The 13,796-nt window shown below is 42.0% G+C and overlaps 1 pseudogene; it reads left to right on the top strand.

The window, feature by feature from the left end:
• The first annotated feature begins 1,078 nt into the window (after positions 1-1,078).
• Positions 1,079-13,482, top strand: LOC147357436 (ATM interactor-like; annotated as a pseudogene).
• The last annotated feature ends 314 nt before the right edge of the window (positions 13,483-13,796 follow it).

The following is a 13,796-nucleotide window of genomic DNA, read 5'->3' as shown; positions in this document are numbered from 1 at the left end:
TACAGTTCTGTGTATTCTTGCCACCTCTTCTTAATATATTCTGCTTCCATTAGGTCTATACTGTTTCTGTCTGTTATTGTGCCCATCTTTGTATGAAATATTCACTTGATAGCTCTAATTTTCTTGAAGAGATCTCTAGTCTTTCCCATTCCATTGTTTTCCTCTATTTCTTTGCAATGACCACTGCTGCTGCTGCTGCTAAGTCGCTGCAGTCGTGTCCAATCCTGTGCGACCCCATAGACAACAGCCCACCAGGCTCCTCTGTCCCTGGGATTCTCCAGGCAAGAACACTGGAGTGGGTTGCCATTTCCTTTTCCAATGCATGAGAGTGAAAACTGAAAGTAAAATAGCTCAGTCCTGTCCAACTCTTTGTGACCCCATGGACTGTAACCCACCAGGCTCCTCCGTCCATGGAATTTTCCAGGCAAGAGTACTGAGGAAGGCTTTATTACTTCTCCTTGATATTCTTTGGAACTCTGCATTCAGATGGGTATAGCTTTCCTTTTCTCCTTTGCCTTTAGCTTCTCTTCTTTTCTCAGCTATTTATAAAGCCTCCTCAGACAACCATTTTGCCTTTTTGCATTTTTTTTCTTGGGGATGGTCTTGATCACCACCTCCTGTACAATGTCATGAACCTCTGTCCATAGTTCTTAAGGCACTGTTACTTCTAACCAAATTTTTTATCCAATGTTCAAGATGGGAAAAAACTCTCTAGTGAAGTTTTTACAGGCTATGACTACTTATGACATGTATCACTGCTTACTTAAAGTCTACTGTTAGAAGCATATGTGTTTGTGTCACAATTTGGTAACTGATAAAACATATAGCCTATAAAATGTTTCCCCATTAGCATACCTCTGTGTTTGTTCACTGTCTGGATTAATTTTCCCCAACATAGGTGACTAGGCAAATGGTTATAAACAAAAAACAAGGCTTAACACCAAGAGACATTATGGACCCAAAGCAGGTAACAACCACTCTGGCATTGAGGGACAATTACTTTGATTATTAGTGCTCCCCATTGAAAGATTTGCAATCAAAAGGAGAAATGGTAGAGGAAATTTTCACATATTGAGATATGGGTAAGTCATTTTGGCTTATACATCATTTAACTTAACATTTATGCTCACCAGGCAGCATGTTTTGTGGCCTATTAAACATGCATTGTACATTTGCTTTAACCGTCGAAGAAAAAATGTATTTTTTAAAATCAAAAAGGAATAATTGTGGTCCAGGCATCCAAAATAGAGCTGAGTGGCTATTATGGACATTGTTTCAGATACTTTACTGTATTACTGAGAAACTGAATTTTCTGAACTGTACCAGACTCAAGGATACCACAACCCACTTTCAAAACAGTACCTTCAAACAGCTGCCAAATGCATCCTTATGGTCTCAAGGTCTTATAACAACTGTGAAACTCTTTAGGAATGGTAAAACAAATGAGATAGTTCAAGCAGTAGTCTTCCAGCAGAAGGCATTAGATTCTTTTTTCTTTTTACCAGAATAATACTATATGATAAAATTGCTTTAAATTATATTTTAGCAAAAGAAAAAAAATGATGAAACAAAAAGACATATGTATAGTAGCCAATAGTTTCTGTTATGTATATATTAATACCCCTGTAGGAACCCAAGTAAATAGAATAATTCAAAAGACCACTTGGTTACAAAATGTACGTAAAGAGAACCCACTCAAGAATTTATTTTCCTGGTTGCCACCTGGAATAGGAGGTTTCTTTCAAGGAATATTACAATGGTAAATTTTCATCATTATCCTCATTGTAGTATATCTACTAATTTTCCTTTTTAAATATTTTTATTTTTATATAATTTTTAAAAGTCATGTTCCATTCTCAGTTGTTAGAAAATATTGGCTATATTCCCCATATAGTACAATACTTCCCTGTAGCTTGTCTTTAAAAAAAAAAAAAAAAAAACAACTTTTTATTTTCTGTTGGAGTATAGCTGATTAACAATGCCAGGTGGATAGCAAAGGGACTCAACCATACATATACTGGTATCAATTCTCCCCTAAACTCCCCTCCCATTTAGGCTGCCATGTAACGTTGCAGAGTTCCCTGTCCTTATGCTATTTGTATTAATTTTCAAATGTTTACCCAAGTGCTATGACAAAGCAATCAAAGATTGAGGTTCTGTTTTCATAATACAGAATACTAAGGCTAAGCCTGGACTCAAGAATTCTTTAAAATGAAAATCTATGACATTCTCTCCTCTAATACTAAAAAATTGACTTTGCCCCCATTCAGCTGGAAGTAGCTGAGAGGTCATCACACCTGTTCCCATAAACCACTACATTATTTATTGGACATCCCATGGCCCCAAGAAGAGAAGAAAAAATTTTTTAAATAAAGAGATTAACTGAGATTAGTAGGGCAACGCAAGCCAGCCTCTACTGAGCATGCCAGAGAAATAAGCAGGTGAGATCTCTGCCCTCAAGAAACGTAGTCAGGGAATTAGTCATTTGGGGGATATTAATAAGCACCACAATGTGCATTGTACTTGGTGCTTGGAATACAAAGATGAACTAGACACAGAACCTGCTTTTAAGAAACCTGTCTCTACGAGAAATATATATAGTTGAAGAATGTTAAAAGCAAAGAAACAAAACAATATAAACTGGATCTAAATAAGCCAATATCATTCATTAATTTAGTACCTTTAGCTTTTAAAATTGTTATGCTTGTTTGTTTTAATTAGGCAGGCTATTTCTTGAAACTGAAGAAAAGCAATTGCTTCACTTTTTTTTACCTTAATGGTAATCTCAATAAATAACTATTGCTGTTATTCGTGCTCTTACAGAGTTTCAGTTATTTACGCTGACAGTAAGCGTCAGATGCAGCAATAGTTCACTAAACACACACTCAAAAATGTTTACCAATGATGATGGCAGAAACAGGGAAGTCCAGTTAGGTAAGATTAATCAGAGAACTCTTCCTGGAATAGATGATTTTTAATTAGACTTAAAGTAAAATACTTGTTTTGGTAGAGAAAAAGAGGAAACAATTATTACATACTGCCAGCTTCTCAAAAATGTCATCACATGGGCTTTGTTTAATTTTCTTACGGTAAGAAGAATAAGACCATAGAGGGAAAAACTGTATTTAGTAGAAAACTGCACTGTCTTGTTTTATTGAGGCTTAATTGATATACAACATTATATTAGTTTCGGATATAAAATACAATGATTCGCTACTTGTATATATTGAGAAGTGATCACACAATAAAGCTAGATAACATCTGTCACCACACATAGTTACAGAATTTTTTTCCTGTGGTGAGAACGTTTAAGATTTCTCTTAGCAACTTCCAAATATGTGATACGGTGTTATTAACTACAGTTGCTGTGCTATACATTATACCCCATGACTTATTTAGCTTATAACTTGACATTTGTACCTTCTGACCCCCTTCCCCTATTTTGCCCACACCACCCCTATCTCTGGCAACCGCCAATCTTTTCCCTGTATCTATGAACTTGGATTTTCTTATTGTTTGTTTTTAGACTCCACATATAAAGAGGTCATACAGTATTTGTCTTTCCCTGTCTGACTTATTTAATTTAGCATAATGCCATCAAGGTCCATCCATGTGGCCCCAAATGCAAGATTTCATTCTTTTTAATGGCCAAATAATTTCCCATTGTAACATACATACCACATCTTTTTTATCCATTCATCCCCTGATGGACACTTAGCTTGTTTCCATATCAAACTGCATTGCCTTAAGGAGACCGCTAGGTATATGATTCCAGTTCTGTGGGAGCTATTTTGCCACTTTGTAAGCTGTACATACTGATAGCAACACAAAATAATTCTTGTCTTTGAACATGCATATTCTGTCCTGTTCAGTGGAAGAGCAATGTACTTCCCTCCTCCCTTCCAGAAAAACAACTTTGCTACCATTTGTACATTTATTTCAACATTCTTGATCTAAAAATGGCCTATGGTTGTCCGTAGGGGTGGGGGAAAATGAAGGGTAGGGATAGTTTGGGAGTTTGGGATGGGCATGTATACGCTGCTATATTTAAAATGGATAACCGGAAAGGACCTACCACATAGCACATGGGACTCTGCTCAATGCTATGCGGCAGCCTGGTTGGGAGGGGAGTTTGAGGGAGAATGGGTACATGTCTCTGTATGGCTGAGTCCCTTTGCTCTTTACCTGAAACTACCACAACATTGTTAATCAACTATACGCCAATACAAAATAAAAAGTGAAAAAAAAATTTTTTTTAAATAAAAATGGTCTGTCCTTTGAGCCAGTTGCTACCTCTTTCTGGTTCCCTCACTGATTAATGAAGAGGATAAAGTTTTGAATATGTATTCATTTTTGTATCTGTAGGAGCCATTCAATATTTAGTTATTTATTTATGTGCGTCAGGTCTTAGCTGAAGCGTGTAGGATTTTCACTGAGGCATGAGGGGTCTTTCACTGCAGCGTGTGGGCTTCCGTCTAGCCGTGGTACCGGCTCTAGAGTGTGCAGGCTATGATTCTGATGCATGGGCTTTTAGTTGCCCCACCAGCGATCAGACCCGCAGTGGAAGGCAGATTCTTAACCCCTGGACTACCAGGGAAGTCCCAATTTTACCTTATGCTGCAAGTTAATCTTTTAACAGGATAAAAGCGAGACAGGCAAAATAAGAAAGTGAAAAAAAATTGAGGGGGCAAAGAAGAGACAAAGTGGGAAAAAAAGATAAGGCAGCCGCTCTCTTGTAAAGTCTGAGATGAATTAATTAGAAGTCAGTCCTTCTGGAGGGGAGAGTCCAGAAGATGTAAATTTTTCTTTCTTCACATCTGTTGTTCCTTTGAGTTGTGGCATTAGTATATGTTGCCAAAGTATAATTAAAACAAAATTTTCTCACAACCCAGAAAACCTCTCCACAAAGGGAGAAAAAGAAAATATTTTCACTATTGAATAAGCATTAAACAAAAATGTGATGCACACCCTAGGGAATCTGCTAAAAGATTATGAAGACAGAAAGAAATCTCACCATCACATACATGTTCTCAGGATAAGCAATAGTGTTAATGATTTTTAAAAGATAAGCAATAACCAGTCTTTAGTAAGAGGACTCAAAGAGAGCACCCTTTGCTACACATAGTTCGTCTTCAATTCACCTGATAATTGAGGTGACCATCTATATTAGCTAATTGGTTTTATATAAAGAAAAAGCAACCTCTATCTTTATGACAGGAGGTATTTTTGCAACTGGGAGGGAGATGCCCACAGAAGTCAGGTTCTTACTGGAAATAGAAACTGGAATAGGGAAATGAAAACGTGGATGTTTACATTTCAAAGGCATGGCCCCAAGCCCTTGAGAAAGACACCCCTGGGTCATAAACGTGGCAAAAGACTTATGTAACTTTTAAAAGTGTTTGCATATATTTCAGAGAGACAGAGAAAGGACTTACCAGTTTTCTAAAGTAAATGCTCTAAGAAAAGGGAGGAGGGACATCTGCCCGTATTTTTCACAAGGAGAATGAGGCATCATTTAAAATGTTTATTTGTCCTTATATGTGTAAATCCTATCTAACTGCACAGTTGGAGTGAACAACGCCCTCCCCTTAAAATCCAATTCTCACCCTCCCAAATGCAAGTCTAGTTCAGTCTCCCCAATGCCTTCTGCTTCCCATAAGGGTTCAGGAACCCTGTGCAAAGACAGTGTACGAAGAGAGGGAAGGAGAGACGGAAACTCTCTCGACATTAGCAGCTGGAGGGTTCCTCTGTCACCAGCAGATCAGCTGACTCTGGAAGGGTTCCTCTGGGAGCTAGTCATACCGATGCCACGAGGAAGGTCTGTGGGACTTTCCATCCGCCACTGCAGTCTAGACTGGAGTTCCTAGAGAGAGGGCGAGCTCCTGCCTCCGTGTGCAGTTCACTCAGAGGTTCGCCAGATGACAGCTGTTTTGCGGCAACTACTTCCCGGGAGGCAAACCTGACCCCAGAAAAAATTGATGAGGCCAGTTTCCAGGACTGGCCTCATCAATTTCACCTCCTCACTCCACCAGCACTGAGGCCAGCACACTAGTTCCGTCTCCAGCCATCACGGTTATTTTATAGCAGGGAACTGGAAATTTGGGCCTTAGCTGCCACCAAGTCTTAAAGTCAGCCATACCGTTTCCTTCCCACTGCACTCCCTAACCTTGAACGCTGGGGCAAAGTTTGGACTCTTGGTGCTTATCCTGAGTTCCACATATAAATTTTCCACCCCCCACCCCCGACCCCAGAACCAGGCACACTAAGGAAATTGCAAGAGGGGAGGGAAGATGTTGTTATAAACTCTCTCCCTTGAGCAATGGAGAAAGAAGTCACAATTCCATAGTCAGGGAAGGCCAGTCAAGTGATTTCTTTGGGTAATTTCTGCTGTAAGTGGTTAACTGCCTCCATTAGAGTCAAGAAGCTGCAGAAAATCTCAAATTTCTGCCCTTAGAACTTGAGAAATAACATTTCTGTGTCCCCAGTGCAAAAATTCAGGTTTGAAATTAAAGCTGACTCTTCCTTTGCAATGAAGAAAAGAAATAAGGGAGCTTTTAACTTTTCTGAGAGCTTGAGAGAGGTAATCAGATTCCAAACTAGTCCTACTGACGTTCAAAGCAGTCACGCCAAATCTTACCAGATCCTCATATTTTTTCTGAGAGCACAGGATTGCTTCATTCCAAAGCACTCCCAAGTTAGAACGAAACAGCATTCAGTTTTTGCTATGGTTCTGAGTCATTTTCTTAATCATCTCTCCTTATAATTGGATGCTCTCTGCTCAGGCACTCAGTTGTGTCAAACTCTTTGCAGCCCCAGGGACTGGAGCCTGCCAGGCTCCTCATGAAATTCTCCAGGCAAGAATACTGGAATGGGTTGCCAGGCCCTCCTCCAGGGGCTCTTCCTGACCTAAGGATCAAACCTGCTTCTCTTAAACATTTCCTGCATTGGCAAGAAGGGTTTTTTTTTTTAACCACTAGCACCACCTGGGAAGCCCATAAATGGATATTACAATATTCCTAATAATTCATAATTTTAAAAGCTTATAAAGAAAAAGTTCAAATTAAAATGGATTAACTACTGATTATCCAAATAGCTACAGCTATCACTGCGGTATTTTCAGATTACTTCTTCGTTAGCTCTGCCTCGCAGCTGCTGAATTGAGCAAGAGGTGTGGGGACTTCCATCCAGTTTCAAGGGGATCTGCAGAGAAAGTTATATTCAGATGAAGCAGCTCCACTGCCCTTGTGACTAATCTTTGTTCATCAGTTTCATGGGCTCTGCTGACTCACTTCTCTATTCAAGATGTTTATTGCCCAGGAAATAACACTTACGCCATCAGAATCCATTTCCACTTTGAAGGATGCCAATGTGACAAAGCAGCACGGGAAAAGGCTCGACTCCTTATGTGTGAGTTACAACACAAGTGCCAGCAAAGAAGAAGAAAGTTTTACCTTTTACAGGAATCCTTTGTTTATTGGCCAATGTTGAGAAGTAAAGCAGGAACAGGAGACTGCCCAGACTGGGCTCCCCTGTTTGTGTAAGCCTTGATAGATCACCAAGGGTCACAGATTATAGGCTTCACATTCAAGGATCAGGTCCTTATAGCTGTCCAGTTATCCAGTAGAGGTCAAGTTTAAGTTTTCTCTTAAGTGTTCTTAAGAGACTAATTTATAAGCTAAAATGCCAATTTATTCAGTTGTCATGCACACACATACACACAATAAAACTGTCAAATCGGAAAAGTGCCAAGTGTCCATTAGTCAATATATCCACTTCTCAGTTTTAAAAAGATCTATTTAAAAACCAAACCATTACCAGAAGTTTACTTTTGACTACAGTATCCTGTCTATTGTGTTACGGGTGTCCCAGTTTAGCCTGTGAGCTGCTGGAGATCAGGAGCTGTGTCTCTTTGGTCTTTATAATCTCAGGGCCCAGCACAGTACCTGGTACACAGTAGACACTGACATATTTTTTTACATACAAGCAAGTGAATAATAATGATTTGTGTGAAATTTCTCTGCAAATTGCAAGGCACTGTCTAAACGGAACGGTGACTATGAATAAGGACTTGCAATCATTAAGCTACAATAGCCTAATGTGCCCATCTTCACGGTAGGAGCAATGAAGTGTGAAGGCAAACACTGGGAAGCAAGGGAAGATGTACATATATAAAAGCAAAATTAATGTAATAACGCCAATTAATGTTTTGAGATAACATTTAAGAGATATGAAGTACAGGACATTAGGTTTTAAACGCCTTTTTTTTCTTGGCTGCACTGTGTCCCTGTTGTGGTATGCAGGCTCCCTAGCTGTGAGTTGCAGGCTTCAGAGTACGGGGTCTCAGGAGTTGCAGTGAGAGGGCTTATCTAGTTGCAGCACTCCAGCTCTCAAGCTGTGGTGCCTGGGCTTTAGCTCCTCCGCGGCATGTGGGATCTTAGTTTCCCCTCCAGGGATCGAACCCATGACCTTGCATTGGAAGGTGGATTCTTAACCACAGGACCCCCAGGGAAGTCCCTAAAAGCAATTTAATGACAAAAAATATAAAAGTGATCCAAAAGGAAATCAACCCTGAATATTCATTGGAAGGACTGGCGCTGAGGCTTCAAATCCCTGGCCACCTGATGCAAAGAGCTGAATCATTGGAAAAGACCCTAATGCTGGGAAAGATTGAAGGCAGGAGGAGAAGGGGATGACAGAAGATGGTGGGATGGCATCACCGACTCAGTAGACATGAATTTGAGCAAATTCCAAGAGACAGCGAAAGACAGAGGAGCCTGGCATGCTGCAGTTGATAGGGTCGCAGAGTCGGACAGGACTTAGTCACTGAACAACAATAATAAATAAGAATGAACTGATGTTAAGAGAGAGAAGGGAAACCCTAAAACTAGAACTTCAAACCTCCACATCATGGGTCTTCCAAGTCAGGAAACTTGCTCTGTATCTAATAGGAAACTGGGCAATGTCCTCAAAGGAGATTGTTTACAATTTTCTGTTCACATTTCTTTTACCTTGAAGGGTATGAATAAGGAAAAACAAAAATGTGGGTCAGTCAATGGGTGACAAATTTTAAGAGAATATTGTCAGGATCAACCTATCTTAGGAAAAGATAGAGGTCAGACTGACTGTGTTTAAGTGAGATGTTGAGCATAGCTGGGAGAAAATGTACACTGAGTCAGAGATAACCAGTAGTGGTTAGGCCCCGATCCGGCCAAAAGAATATTTTGAATTATTAAATGTATTAGGCAAGACAAAGACGATAAATAAAAAGTTACTGAATTCCCTAAGCTTCTAAGTCATAGGGAAAAAAATAAATCAACGACAAATAAGCCTCTAATTTTGCTGTAACAGCCTTGAGGGAGAATGAGTAATAGTCATAGTTTGGGAACGAGAAGGAGGTGCCCTGCTCATAAACTTGGCAGAGCCACCACAGGATTGAGTCATTGTTCAGGAGACACAATTCATTATCAGCCATCGGCCACATCCATCTGCTTAGTGGAAGACTATGTAGACCGCAAGCAGGACAGCTGGTGGACAAAGGACAGTCCCTCTTCCTTCTCTATTTATAATATCCTGGTTTATTTTTAAGTGCAGGGTTGCTTTTTCCTTTTAATCTTTATATTTGGAAGATATCGAGATAGGTCAGGAAAGATTTAGATAAGCTAATGTTAAGTCCCTTAGCAAAAAATATTCCTTTCTTTCCTTTAGAAGGAGCAGTCTTCTTATTTCTTGTGCAGTTTCTCTCTCAAAGATCCAGCAGCCAAGGAGACACAGACATAAAGAACAGACCTTTGGAGCCTGATCCGGCCGCGGTGCGAGAGCCACGGCAGCCATTGGGCGGCGGCGGACCCCACTGCTCTCGCCTCGGGCGCCCCGGCCGTCCGGGCGGCCGCGAGGGGAGCCGCCGCCGCCGCCGCCGCCTCCGGCCCGTGGGGTGCCCCCGGGCGGCTGAGAGGCAGCCGGCCGCGACCCACGGCAGCGAGGCAGCAGCCCGCGGGGTCGGTGCCGCCCGCCCGGGAGCTCATTCAGCCGTCGGTGGCGAGCCGTCCCGGGCAGTGCACGGTGCGCGGCTGCGGCAAGATCCTGCCCAGCAGCCCCGTGCTCCACATGCACCCGGTCAAGAGCCACCGCCTGCAGCTCATATGTAACAGCCATCACCCACCTTCAGATCATCCCCTCACTGATTACTAAGGCAGACATTACATCTAAGCACAAAGGAAGCGGCCAGTCTGACGAGGGCTCTCTTAACTTTGTTGGCCTGAACCATTCTCGCAAGCCCTTTTTAACATTTTATATTGTTGTTTTTTGTGGAACTGCTATCAGGAGCTATATTTCTCCAAACCTTGTGAAGCATCCGTTAAGCAAAAGATACCATTTGTCAATACCTCTCAGGACTGGTTTGATAGTATACAATTGTTGTTCAGTCGCTTTGTTGTCTCTGACTTTTTGCAGTCCCATGAACTGCCGCACTCCAGGCTTCACTGTCCTTCGCTATCTCCCTGAGTTTGCTCAAACTCATGTCCATTGAGTCAGTGATGCCATTCAACCATCTCATCCTATGTCACCCCCTTCTTCTCTAGCCCTCAATCTTTCCCAGCATCAAGGTCTTTTCCAATTAGTCGGCTCTTCGCATCAGATGGCTGAAGTACTGGAACTTCAGCTTCAGCACCAGCCCTTCCAATGAATATTCAGGATTGATTTCCTTTTGGATTGATTGGTTTGATCTCCTTGTGTGCAAGGGACTCTCAAGAGTCTTCTCCAACACCTCAGTTCAAAAGCATCAATTCTTCAGTGCTCAGCCTTCTTTATGGACCAACTCTCACATCCATACATGACGGCTGGAAAAACAATAGCTTTGACTAGACGGACCTTTGTCAGCAAAGTGATGTCTCTGCTTTTCAATACACTATTTAGGTTTGTCCTAGTTATTCTTCTAACGAGCAAATGTCTTTTAATTTTGTGGCTGCAGTCACCATCTGCAGTGATTCTGGAGCCCAAGAAAATGAAATCTGACACTGTTTCCATTGTTTCCTATCTATTTGCCATGATGTGATGGGACTGGATGCCATGATCTTCATTTTTTGAATGTTGAGTTTTAAGCCAGCTTTTTCACTCTCCTCTTTCACCATTATCAAGAGACTCTTAAGTTCCTCTTAACTTTCTGCCACTAAAGTGGTATCATCTGCATATCTTGGGTTGTTGATGTTTCTCTCAGCAATCTTGATTCCAACTTGTGATTCATCCAGCCCAGCATTTCTAGCGATGTACTCTGCATGATGGCGCAGTAAATCCAACAATAAGAAAAGATTTGAAAACTGTACCTAAATTCTACTGTTGTCCAATTGAAGGATGCCCTAGAGGCCCTGACAGACTATTTTCTCAATTTTCTCTTGCAAAACAGCACTGTATGAAAGTGCATGCTAAAAGAAGCATAAATGTAGTAAGTGCAGCAATTCATACGGCACCAAGTGGGACTTGAAAAGACATGCAGAGGATTGTGGCAAGACCTTCCAGTGCACGTGTGGCCGTCACTATGCCAGCTACCGAACTGGCCATGAGATCCCTGCAGAACACGGGGATCCACCTAGTAAGAAAAGGAAGATGGAAAACTGCCTGTGCAGCTGGAGCTGTCCAGGAAGACCGCTGAATCACTGAGCAACCAACCAATTCCACAACCAGACGTTCCAGAACTAGAAACTTTGGAAATAAAGCTGGTGGCTTCCTCTGAAGACTCTCGCAGCTCTAATGCCAAACAACAGACTCTTCCAGCAGCTCCAAGGTACCCTCAGCAGTTGCTTTTGCCAAAGCCCAAGGTGGCTTTGGTTAAACTCCCCATCATGCAGTTTTCTCCTGTGCCTGTCTTTGTGCCTACAGCCGACTCCTCGGCCCAGTCTGTGGTGTTGGTCGTCGACCATCAGGGCTCCGCTCCTGGTGCCATACACTTACTGCCCTTGTCCATTGGAACCCTGACCCTCAGCCTAGATTTGGAGGCCTGCTCTCTCAAGGAGAGCCTCCCTCTTTCAAAAGTTGTAAATCCTGTTGCTGTTAAGCCGATTAGCACAGGTGTTCAAGTCAACTTGGGTAAAAGTCCATTTAGCCCATTACTGAAGAAGGAAGTGGCAACCCAATCCAGTATTCTTGCCTGGGGAATCCCATGGACAGGGGAGCCTGGTGGGCTGCTGTCCATGGGGTTGCACAGAGTCAGACACGACTGAAGCGATGCATGCATGCATAGCCCATTACAAGAACTTGGGAACACATGTCAGAAGAACAACATTTCTTTGACCAATGTACAGACAGACCTGTCCTGCACCACACCACAATTCATGCCATCTGCACAGTGGGCCAGTCCTGACTCCTCTGTGTCGTCCTGTTCACAAACTGATTTGACATTAGTGTTCAAAGTCAGACTTTTTTGCCCAGTTCTAAGGTAACCTCATCTATCACTGCTCAGACTGATGCGTTTATAGATGCCAGTTTCCAGCCAGGTGGGATCTCCTGAGAAACTCAGAGCAGTGGAATGCAAAGTCCAGCAGATGACCAAGTACAGATGGACCATGCTGTAATGTGTGGAGACATTTTTGAGAATGTCCATTCATCATATGGTGTGTCTACAGACAATATTATAAGCAGTAGCTTAGTAGCAGAGACTGTAACTCATGACTTGTTACCTCAGAACCACCCTAAAACTTTATCTCATGATATTGAGAAATCCGCACCAAATTTCAGGGCCCCGAATAGTATGCTTTCATCAGAGAACGTGACAGATAATCAAACCCAAACCATGGATTTATTAAGTGATCTAGAAAACATCTTGTCAAGTAACCTACCTGGTCAGACGTGGACAATCATAGTCTTTTGTCTGACACAAATACTGGACCTGACACCCAGCTCCCATCTGGCCCAGTCCAGAATCCTGCAGTTGATTTTGATACTGAAGAGTTTTCAGCCTCAAATACACAAACCAAAGAGAGTGAGCTTAGCACCATGACCACTGAGCCAGTCTTGGAATCGCTGGACACAGAAACCCAAACTGATCTCTTCCTTGCAGACCCTTCTGCGCAGGCCTACAGTTGTAAGGGAAATTCTAGCTTCTTAGGCCTTGAAATGTTTGACATGCAGACACAGATGGACCTGAACTTCTTTTTAGACAGTAGCCCTCATCTGCCACTGGGAAGTGTCCTGAAACACTCCAGCTTTTCCATGAGTACTGATTCATCTGACACAGAGACCCAGACTGACAGACTCTCCACTGCTAAAAACCTGCCTGCCCTGGAAAGCAAAGTTCAGTTGAACAGTGCCGAAACACAGACAATGAATTCTGGCTTCGAAACTTCGGGGAGCTTATTCTTCACCAGCAATGAAACTTAGACAGCAATGGATGACTCTCCCCTGGATGATCTGGCCTGGAACAAGATGGAATCTCAATTCAGCTCTGTTGAAACCCAGACGTGTGCAAAACTACACCCAGTCTCCAACTTCTGAAAGCAGAGTCCACATGGGGGGTGGATTCACAAATACTGGACCTGACACCCAGTTCCCATCTGGCCCAACGCAGAATCTGGATTTAGAAGATGAAGAAGGGGGACAACAGTACTAACTCTACTGAATGCAGTCGATGATACAGTTACTTCGATTCTTTGAGGTTCTTTGCCTTTTTGTACTTGTAAACATATTTGTGTAAAAATTTGTGAGTGTATTATAAAGTGTAAGATGTTGATCTGGAAAAAAAAAAAGAACAGACTTTTGGACTCTGTGGGAGAAGGTGAGGGTGGGATGATTTCAGAGAATAGCATTGA

This window comes from Bos grunniens, chromosome 15, assembly GCF_055505025.1.
Source record: "Bos grunniens cultivar Pamir isolate PY7600 chromosome 15, Bosgru_T2T1.0, whole genome shotgun sequence".
In the NCBI taxonomy this organism is placed as follows: domain Eukaryota; kingdom Metazoa; phylum Chordata; class Mammalia; order Artiodactyla; family Bovidae; genus Bos; species Bos grunniens.
Note: the sequence above shows the minus strand (reverse complement) of the source record. Positions and strands in the feature narration are given on the sequence as shown.